Source organism: Erinaceus europaeus, chromosome X, assembly GCF_950295315.1.
Source record: "Erinaceus europaeus chromosome X, mEriEur2.1, whole genome shotgun sequence".
NCBI lineage: Eukaryota > Metazoa > Chordata > Mammalia > Eulipotyphla > Erinaceidae > Erinaceus > Erinaceus europaeus.
The window spans coordinates 63,835,289-63,845,957 of NC_080185.1; positions in this window are offsets into that span (position 1 = coordinate 63,835,289).

Genomic DNA, 10,669 nt, shown 5'->3' on the forward strand with positions numbered 1-10,669 from the left:
ACCAAGTGGTCACCTGAGTATACATATACTCTTTAGCCTAAGTATTAAATGTTTCATATTTGTAAAATGATCAAATTCTGACACTGGACTTAAATAGTTTAGGCAGTTCTCTCTCTATCTTTCTCTCTCTCTCTCCCTCTCTCTCTCTTCATAAATATATATTGTCCATTTTTTCCTATGGTACTACCCCCTATTCCTTTCTAAGGAAGCAGTCGACTACTTTTTTTTTTTTACAGCCATTTTTTCCCACCTTATTGAACAGGACAGAGTGAAATTGAGAGAGGATGGGAGATAGAGAGGCAAAGAGACACTTTACAGGTAAAGTACAAGAACAAGTGCATTCTAAAGGTCAGCAGTTACTTAAACTAATTGATGGTTGTACTACAGAACTGCAAGTCAGCATTAACAGGTTTGTTGGTCTTTTAGATCTTTTTGGTGAATATTCTATTCATATCCTCTCCCCATTTTTAGATGGGGTCATTTGTTTTCTTGTTGCTGAGTTTGGTGAGCTCTTTATATTTGGCAAACCGTCAATTCCAAAAATGATAACACACCCTGAAATCTGTTCATGAACAATGAGGGAAGAAGCCTATGCACACATACGGTGATCAGAAAAAGAATTCATGGAGGCTGTGAGGACAGAGGAACCCTTCCACACTGCTGGTGGGAATGTAAATTGGTCCAGCCTCTAGCAGTCTGGAGAACTCTCACCAGGCTAGACATAGATCTTCCATATGGCCCAGTAATTCCTCTCCTGGGGATATACCCCAAGGATTCCATAATGCCCAATCAAAAAGATATATGTATACCTATGTTCATAGCAGCACAATTCATAATAGCTAAAACCTGGAAGGAACCCAGGTGCCCAACAACAGATGAGTGGCTGAGAAAGCTGTGGTATATATATACACAATGGAATACTATGCAGCTATTAAGAACAATGAGCCCACCTTCTCTGACCCATCTTGGACAGAGCTAGAAGGAATGTTGTTAAGTGAACTAAGTCAGAAAGATAAAGATGAGTATGGGATGATCCTACTCATCAACAGAAGTTGAGAAAGAAGAACAGAAAGGGAAACTAAAAGCAGGATCTGATTAAATTGAGAGTAGGGCACCAAAGTAAAAACCCTGTGGTAAGGGGAAAGGTGGACATTCCGCTTCCCGGGGCGGTGGGGGTGGTGGGGGGTGGTGGTGGTGGTGGGTGAGTAGGATGGGACACGGTCTTTTGGTGGTGTGAATGATGTTTATGTACACTCCTATTAAAGTGTAGTCATGTAAATCATTATTTAATTAATATGAGGAAAAATTGATCGTAAGCCTAGAACTTTTTAAAACACAGACTGAGTCCACTCCCCAATAAAGTCCCCAAACCTAGATACAGACCAGGTCCTCTGAGATAGAGCATATGTTCACACGTGTCCATAAACCAGGGAAAAATATATACCTGAAAGCAGAAGTACACAAAAGTCTAACACTTCATCTGCACTATTCCAGCCTTTAGGTCCATGATTGTTCAACAATTTGTTTGGCTTTGTATGTTAACTCTCTTTACAGCCACCAGGTTCCAGATGCCAGCATGATGCCGACCAGACTTCCCTGGACAGACGACCCCACCAATGTGTCCTGGATCTCCACTTCCCCAGAACCCTACCCTACTAGGGAAAGAGAGAGGCAGACTGGGAGTATGGATCAACCAGTCAATACCCATGTTGAGCGGGAAAGCAATTACAGAAGCCAGACCTTCCACCTTCTGCAACCCACAATGACCCTGGGTCCATACTCCCAGAGGGACAGAGAATGGGAAAGCTATCAGGGGAGGGGATGGGATATGGAGACTGGGTGGTGGGAATTGTGTGGAGTTGTACCCCTCTTATCCTATGGTTTTGTTAATGTCTCCTTTCTTAAATTAATTAATTAATTAATTTAAGAAATATATTTAGTGACTCAGATTCAGATGAACCTGGGTTCAGTTCTGAAAACTAGAGCTAGACAATCCCTGAACTTCAGATTCTATGTTAATCTATAAACATAGGACGTATATTATTATTTTTAAATTTTATTATTTGATAACACAAAGATAAATTGAAAGAGGAAATAGGAGAGCCACTTGCAGCACTGCTTGACCACTCGTGAATCTTCCCCCTTGCAGGAAGGAACTAGGGACTTGAATTCAGGTACTTGTGCATGGTAAGGTGCACTTAACCAGGTGAGCCATCACCCAATCCCCCATATTAAATGCCTATCTTACTCACTTGCAGGATTACTGTAAATATTAAGTGAGAGTGTATAAAAATGTATGGATTATAAAGCAGTATATACTCAATAAACTATGTAATCACTGTGTCCAATTGACCATAGTTAAAGTTGTTAGAGTGAATGAGATTACTAGGAGAGTGGTAAAGGACAGAGTATTAAGGATTATGTAACTGATGTGGAAAGAAAAACCAAGTGGGGGAAAGTGGGCAAGTGTTATAGAAGCCAAGGTGGGGGGGTGGAGTGGGGTTGGAGAAGTGTGTTGGAGGAGTGGTAAGATTAAATATGTTTCTTTATATCAACTATGAAGTATTTTCTTTATATCTTTCTTTGTGATTTAATAATAATTAACAAGATGGTGGGTTAAGAGGGTTACAATTCCATACAATTCCCACCACCAGAGTTCCATATGACACCCTCTCCATTGGAAGCTTTTCTATTCTTTATCCCTCTGGGAGTATGGACCAAAGATCTTTATGGGGTGTAGGTGGTGGAAGGTCTGGCTTCTGTAATTGCTTCTCTGCTGGACATGGACATTGACAGGTCAATTCATACTCCCAGCCTATTTCTATATTTCCCTAGTCGGGCAGGGCTCTGGGGAGATGGGGTTCCAGGATAAATTTGGCATCATGGTAGCATCTCCAACTTGGTGGCTAAAAAACATTAGCGATCAAATTCTTTATTAAGCAGAAATGAGAGCCAGTAGATAGGAATGAAATCAGTATGTAAAATGGAAGGGTGTTTGGGATAACCATAATAAAAGAATTGGCAAATAGGTGGGGAAATAATAGAAGGGTTTCTCCTACACTGCTTTTGGGAATATGATGTGGTATAGCTGTTGAGGGACCCTCAACGATTCTTCAAAATGTTACATGTAAAGTCACCATATAACCCAGCAATTTTGCTCATAAGTATATGCCTAAGAGAGATGGAAACATTTCCACGTGAAAACTTGTATGTGAATGTACACAGGATGGTAAAAAACTGGAAACAACCTATGTATATACACAACAGACTGACAAAATGTGATGGAGCCACAAGATGGACTATAAAGTGCTAATACATATTACAACATAGATGAACCTTAAAACATTTTACTAAGTACAAAAACCTAAACAAAAAGGGCCACATACTGTGATTTTATTTATATGAAATGTCCAGAGTTAGAAAATCTACAGAGAATGTAGATTTGATTGTCTAGGGCTGGTGGAAGAAGTTTGGGGGAAATAAGTGACTGCTAGTGCATATGGGGTTTCTCTAGGGAAAGATAAAAAATGATCTTGTGTTAGTGGTGATGGTTATGCAACTCTGTGACTAATAAAAGCACTAACTGTACACCTTAAAAGGATAAATTTTACAATGTGAATTATATTTCAAATAAAAAAGAGGAAATAGATGAAGGTATAAAGGAGAAGTTGAGACCCAGAGTATGTTTGGTAAGATATAATCTTGCCATCACTAACTCTTCAGTGTGAGAATATTTTTAAAATATTTCTTTCACAAGAGACATTGAGAGAGAGTATGTGAGTTGGGTGCTAGTGCACCACTCTGGCATATGTGGTAAGGGGACTAGAAGTCAAGGCCTTATCCATATACCAAATCTTGCATTTTACCACCTCACCATTTCCCCAGTTAGTGTGAAAAATTCTGAAGCAGGGCTAAGTAAAAAAAAAAAAAGTTATCTTTAAAATGACAACCAACACATAGAAAATGTTTTACAGAACTAGGAATACCAAAGGAGACCACCCGGGACCGAAACAAGACAGGACTAGAATGACCACAGGAACCCACTAAATCACCAGTGAGTACAAACACGTGTGGCTGGTGACAGAGAGGAGTGTAGGGCTCTCCCTACATTAAGTGGCTCTCCCTACATTAAGTGACTGCTAACAGTCCAGCAGTTTATCAGTTGAGACACCATCTCCAGTCTGCTCCACCAACAAGCGGACAGCTGAAGATAGGAGAGGACTCCCCAGAGACTCACCAAGTGCAACTCTGAGTCTCCATTGCTACTTCCCTCAGAATCTGGAGCAGCGACAGGGAGGGACACCAGGGGACAGAGATCTAACCAGGAACCTCGGTGGCATAGCTGTGGGGCTGTGAAAGTCTCTGTGCATAACCACTGGATTATCTCTGCCACACCCTGCTTTGTCTCTTGGTCAGGAGTCAGTGATTAAGCTAAGAAGCCTATTGACAGTTTAAAAGCCCTCAGGCTCCCATAGCCTACAGGGAAGGAAAAAAAAAAGAGGCTTTTAAACCACTGAGCTCCAACACAGGGATTAAAATACTAGTGAAACAACTGTTAACTTCCACCACTGTGAACCCTTTAATTACCTTACTTAGACACAAGTCAATCCAGGAAATAGTGATCAGTAATTTGAAAAGTACTGATAAAGGGAACTCATAAAATAATATATACAATGGTTAAGACAAGAAGAAATATTGGAGAAATGAACCAGGACAAGAGTCCAGCTAAAAGTTCCCCAGAGGGTGAAGCACAAAATAATGAGTTCAACATCCAAACACTAGCTAAGGAAATAATCACAGGAGTGAGTAAAGAATTTGAAAAAATTGTAATCAGAAATACAGGAACAACAAATGAGACTATGGAAGAAAACACTAATTATCTCATGGTTATTAGAGAGCTGAAAGCTGAAATCACTGAGCTAAGAACACAACTAGCTGAACAAGCTAAAACAGTATCAGAACAGGGCAACAAAATAGATGAACTCCAGAAAACAGTAGAGGGCAGAGAGAATAGAATCAATGAGGCTGAAGACAGAATTAGCAAGATTGAGGACGCATTAGAGACAACTAAAAAAGAAGTAAGAGATCTCAAAAAGAGATTAAGAGATGCTGAAAACAACAACAGAGTCCTATGGGATGACTTCAAAAGAAACAATGTACGCATTATTGGCATACCAGAGGAAGAAAGAGAAGGAGAGGAAGAAAGCATTTTCAAGGCCATAGTAGCTGAAAACTTCTCTAGTATAGACAACATCAAAGACATAAAGATTCAAGAAGCCCAGAGGGTCCCAAACAGAATTAACCCAGACCTAAAGACAGCAAGACACATCATATTTAGAATGGAAAGGAATAAGGATAAAGAAAGGATCCTGAAGGCTGCAAGAGAAAAACAGTCACCTACAAAGGAAAACCCATAAGATTAGCAGCAGACTTCTCCATACAAACACTACAGGCCAGAAGAGAATGGCAAGATATCTATCGAGTGCTCAATGAGAAAGGCTTTCAACCAAGAATACTATATCTTGCTAGACTGTCATTCAGACTAGATGGAGGCATCAAAACCTTCTCAGACAAGCAACAGTTGAAGGAATCAATTATCACCAAGCCTGCCTTGAAAGAAGTTCTGAAAGGTCTCCTATAAATAATCAGACCACCATAAATAGAACATATATCAGAACACTCTAAAACTCTACAAGAATGGCATTAAAATATCTTCAATCTTTGATATCAATAAATGTCAATGACCTGAATTCACCTATTAAAAGACACAGAGTAGGAAGATGGATCAGAAAATACAACCCAACAATATGCTGTCTACTGGAAACCCACTTAACTCAACAAGACAAACACAGACTTAAAGGGAAAGGATGGAAAACTATCAGGCAAGCCAATGGCCCACAAAAAATGGGCAAAAAAGCTATTCTCATATCTGACATGACAGATGTTAAAATAGATAAGATTTAAAAAGTTAGGAATGAACACTACTTAATGCTCAGAGGATCAGTCAATCAAGAGGACTTAACAATTATTAACATCTATGCACCCAATGAGAAGCCATCTAAATACATCAAACTTTTACTGAGAGATACAGCAATATATTAACAGCAATGCAATCATAGTAGGGGACTTCAACACCCCACTCTCTGAACTTTACAGATCATCCAGGCAGAAAATCAATAAAGACATAAGGGAGCTAAATAAAGAGATAGATAAAATAGAACTATTGGACATTTTCAGAGTCATTCATCCCAAGAACCTGGAATACACATTTTACTCAAATCCACATGGGTCATTCTCAAGAATAGACCATATGTTAGGCCTCAAAGACAGCATCAGAAAATTCAAGAGGATTGAAATCATCCCAAGCATCTTCTCAGACCACAGTGGAATTAAACTAACACTTAACAATCAACAAAAGATTAGTAACAGTCACAAAATGTGGAAGCTCAACAGTCACTTCTTAATAACTTCTGGGTCAAAGAGGAAATAAAGGAAGAAATCAAAATGTTCGACAATTTAATGAAAATGAAGACACAAGCTATCAAAATATTTGGGACACAGCTAAGGTAGTACCAAGAGGGAAGTTCATAGCTATACAAGCACACATTAGGAAACAAGAAAAAGCACAAATAAACAGCCTGATTGCACATCTTAAATACCTAGAAGAGAAGAACAAAGGAACCCTAAAGCAACCAGAAGGATGGAAATCACTAAAGTTAGGGCAGAAATCAATAACATTGAGAATAAGAAAACCATACAAAAGATCAACGAAAGTAAATGTTGGTTCTTTGAAAGAGTGAACAAAATCGAGAAACCTTTAGCCAGACTCACAAAACATAAAAGGGAGAAGACCCAAATAAATCGGATACTAAATGAAAAAGAACTTATCACAACAGACACTGAAGAAATTCAACATATCATGCGAGGCTTCTATGAACAACTATATGCCACCAAGCTAAAGAACCTGGAAGAAATGGATGATTTCCTAGATACCTGCCAACTTCCAAAACTAAGGAAAGAGGAAATAGATAACATGAACAGGCCCATCACAGCTAATGAAATTAAAACAGTTATCAAAAATCTCCCCAAAAATAAAAGTCCTGGACCAGATGGTTTTACAAATGAATTCTACAAAACTTTCAAAGAAGAACTAATACCTCTACTTTTAAAAGTCTTACAGAAGATTGAAGACACTGGAATACTCCCTGCCAGCTTCCATGAAGCCAACATCACCCTGATACCAAAAGCAGACAGGGACACAACCAAAAAAGAAAACTACAGAGCAAATCTCTGATGAACATAAATGCAAAGATATTGAACAAAATTCTAGCCAACCAGATAAAACAGTATATCAAAAATATTGTTCATCATGACCAACTGGGGTTTATCCCAGGCATGCAAGGTTGGTTTAATGTGATCCACCACATCAACAAAAGCAAGACCAAAAACCACATGGTCATATCAATAGATGCAGAGAAAGCCTTTGACAAAATACAACATCCCTTTATGATCAAAACACTACAAAAATGGGAATAGATGGAAAATTCCTGAAGATAGTGGAGTCTATATATAGCAAACCTATAGCCAAAATCATACTCAATGGTGAAAAACTGGAAGCATTTCCACTCAGATCAGGTACTAGACAGGGCTGCCCACTATCACCATTACTATTCAACATAGTGTTGGAAGCTCTTGCCACAGCAATCAGGCAGGAGCAAGGAATTAAAGGGATACGGATTGGAAGAGAAGAAGTCAAACTCTCCTTATTTGCAGATGACATGATAGTATACATGGAAAAACCGAAGGAATCCAGCAAGAAGCTTTTGGAAATCATCAGGCAATACAGTAAGGTATCAGGCTATAAAATTAACATTCAAAAGTCAGTGGCATTCCTCTATGCAAACACTAAGTTAGAAGAAATTGAAATCCAGAAATCAGTTCCTTTTTCTATAGCAACAAAACAATAAAATATCTAGGAGTAAATCTAACCAAAGAAGTGAAAGACTTGTACACTGAAAATTATGAGTCACTACTCAAAGAAATTGAAAAAGACACAAATAAGTGGAAAGATATTCCATGTTCATGGGTTGGAAGAACTAACATCATCAAAATGAATATACTACCCAGAGCCATCTATAAATTTAATGCTATCCCCATCAAGATCCCAAACACATTTTTTAGGAGAATAGAACAAATGCTACAAATGTTTATCTGGAACCAGAAAAGACCTAGAATTGCCAAAACAATCTTGAGAAAAAAGAACAGAACCGGAGGCATCACACTCCCAGATTTCAAACTGTATTATAGGGCCATTGTCATCAAAACAGCTTGGTACTGGAACATGACTAGACACACTGACCAGTGGAATAGAATTGAGAGCCCAGAAGTGAGGCCCCACATCTATGGACATCTAATCTTTGACAAAGGTGTCCAGACTATTAAATGGGGAAAGCAGAGTCTCTTCAACAAAGGTGTTGGAAACAATGGCTTGAAACATGCAGAAGAATGAAACTGAATCACTGTATTTCACCAAATACAAAAGTAAATTCCAAGTGGATCAAGGACTTGGATGTTAGACCACAAACTATCAGATACTTAGTGGAAAATACTGGCAGAACTCTTTTCCACATAAATTTTAAAGACATCTTCAATGAAACGAATTCAATTACAAAGAAGACTAAGGCACGTATAAACCTATGGGAGGTATAAACCTACATCAAATTAAAAAGCTTCTATACAGCAAAAGAAGCCACTACCCAAACCAATAGACCCCTCACAGAATGGGAGATCTTTACATGCCACACATCAGATAAGAGTTTAATAACCAACATATATAAAGAGCTTGCCAGACTCAACAACAAAACAACTAATAACCCCATCCAAAATGGGGGGAGGACTTGGACAGAATATTCACCACAGAAGAGATCCAAAAGGCCGAGAAACACATGAAAAAATGCTCCAAGTCTCTGATTGTCAGAGAAATGCAAATCAAGACAACAATGAGATACCACTTCACTCCTGTGAGAATGTCATACATCAGAAAAGGTAACAGCAGCAAATGCTGGAGAGGGTGTGGGGTCAAAGGAACCCTCCTACACTGCTGGTGGGAATGTAAATTGGTCCAACCTCTGTGGAGAACAGTTTGGAGAACACTCAGAAGGCTAGAAATGGACCTACCCTCTGACCCTGCAATTCCTCTCCTGGGGATGTATCCTAAGGAACCAAACACATCCACCCAAAAAGATCTGTGTACACATATGTTCTTGGCAGCACAGTTTGTAATAGCCAAAACCTGGAAGCAACCCAGGTGTCCAACAACAGATGAGTGGCTGAGCAAATTGTGGTATATATACACAATGGAATACTACTCAGCTGTAAAAAATAGTGCCTTCACTGTTTTCAACCGATATTGGATGGACCTTGAAAAATTCATGTTAAGTGAAATAAGTCAGAAACAGAAGGATGAATATGGTATGATCTCACTCTCAGGCAGAAGTTGAAAAACAAGATCAGAAGAAAAAAAAAACACACAAGTAGAACCTGAAATGGAATTGGCATATCGCACCAAAGTAAAAGACTCTGGGGTGGGTGGGTGGGGAGAATACAGGTCCATGAAGGATGACAGAGGACCTAGTGGGGGTTGTATTGTTATATGGGAAACTGGGGAATGTTATGCATGTACAAAATATTGTATTTACTGTTGAATGTAAAACATCAATTCCCCAATAAAGAAATAATAAAAAAAAAGAAAATGTTTTACAAATTATATGGCTTTTGCTCTCTGGAGGATATTCTTTTTATTCATATTTTGCAGGCAGGGAAATAGGAAAATTGAAGCACAGAGAGGCTAAGACACTGTCTAAAGTTACACAGGTGGGACAAGTGTTAAGAGTTAGGATCTGAACTCAGTTGGGCTCAAGACATAAACATTTAACCACTAACTACTTTGTACTATTATCTCATGAATGTTTTTTATTGTCACTGGGGCTCAGTGTCTGCATGGTTAATCCTCCACTTCCAGCAGCTGTTTTTTCCTTTCCTTTTTTTAAAAAAATACTTATTTTATTTATTTATTCCCTTTTGTTGCCCTTGTTGTTTTATTGTTGTAGTTATTATTATTGTTGTTGTCGTTGTTGGATAGGACAGAGAGAAACAGAGAGAGGAGGGGAAGACAGAGAGGAGGAGAGAAAGATAGACACCTGCAGACCTGCTTCACCGCCTGTGAAGCGACTCCCCTGCAGGTGGGGAGCCGGGGTTCGAACCGGGATCCTTATGCCGGTCGTTGTGCTTTGCGCCACCTGCGCTTAACCCGCTGCGCTACAGCCCGACTCCCCCTTTTTTCCTTTTCAATTATATAGGGGTAGAGAGAAATCAAGAGGGAAAGGAGAAATAGAGAGGGAGAAACAGAAACAGAGACCTGCAACACTGCTTGTGATCCCCCCTCCCCACCGCAGATGCTTGAACCTAGGTTCTTGTGCATTGTAACATGCGCAGTCAACCAGGTGTGCCACTGTCTGGCCCCATATATATATATATATATATTTTGAAAGGAGAGTGGGAAATAATGAGAAGGGGAGAAAGGGGGAAAAAAAGGAATAGAAAGGCAGGGGATAAGGAGGGAGGACCGTAGCACAGCTTCACTGCTTATAAAGTTTCCTCCTTCAAGTGG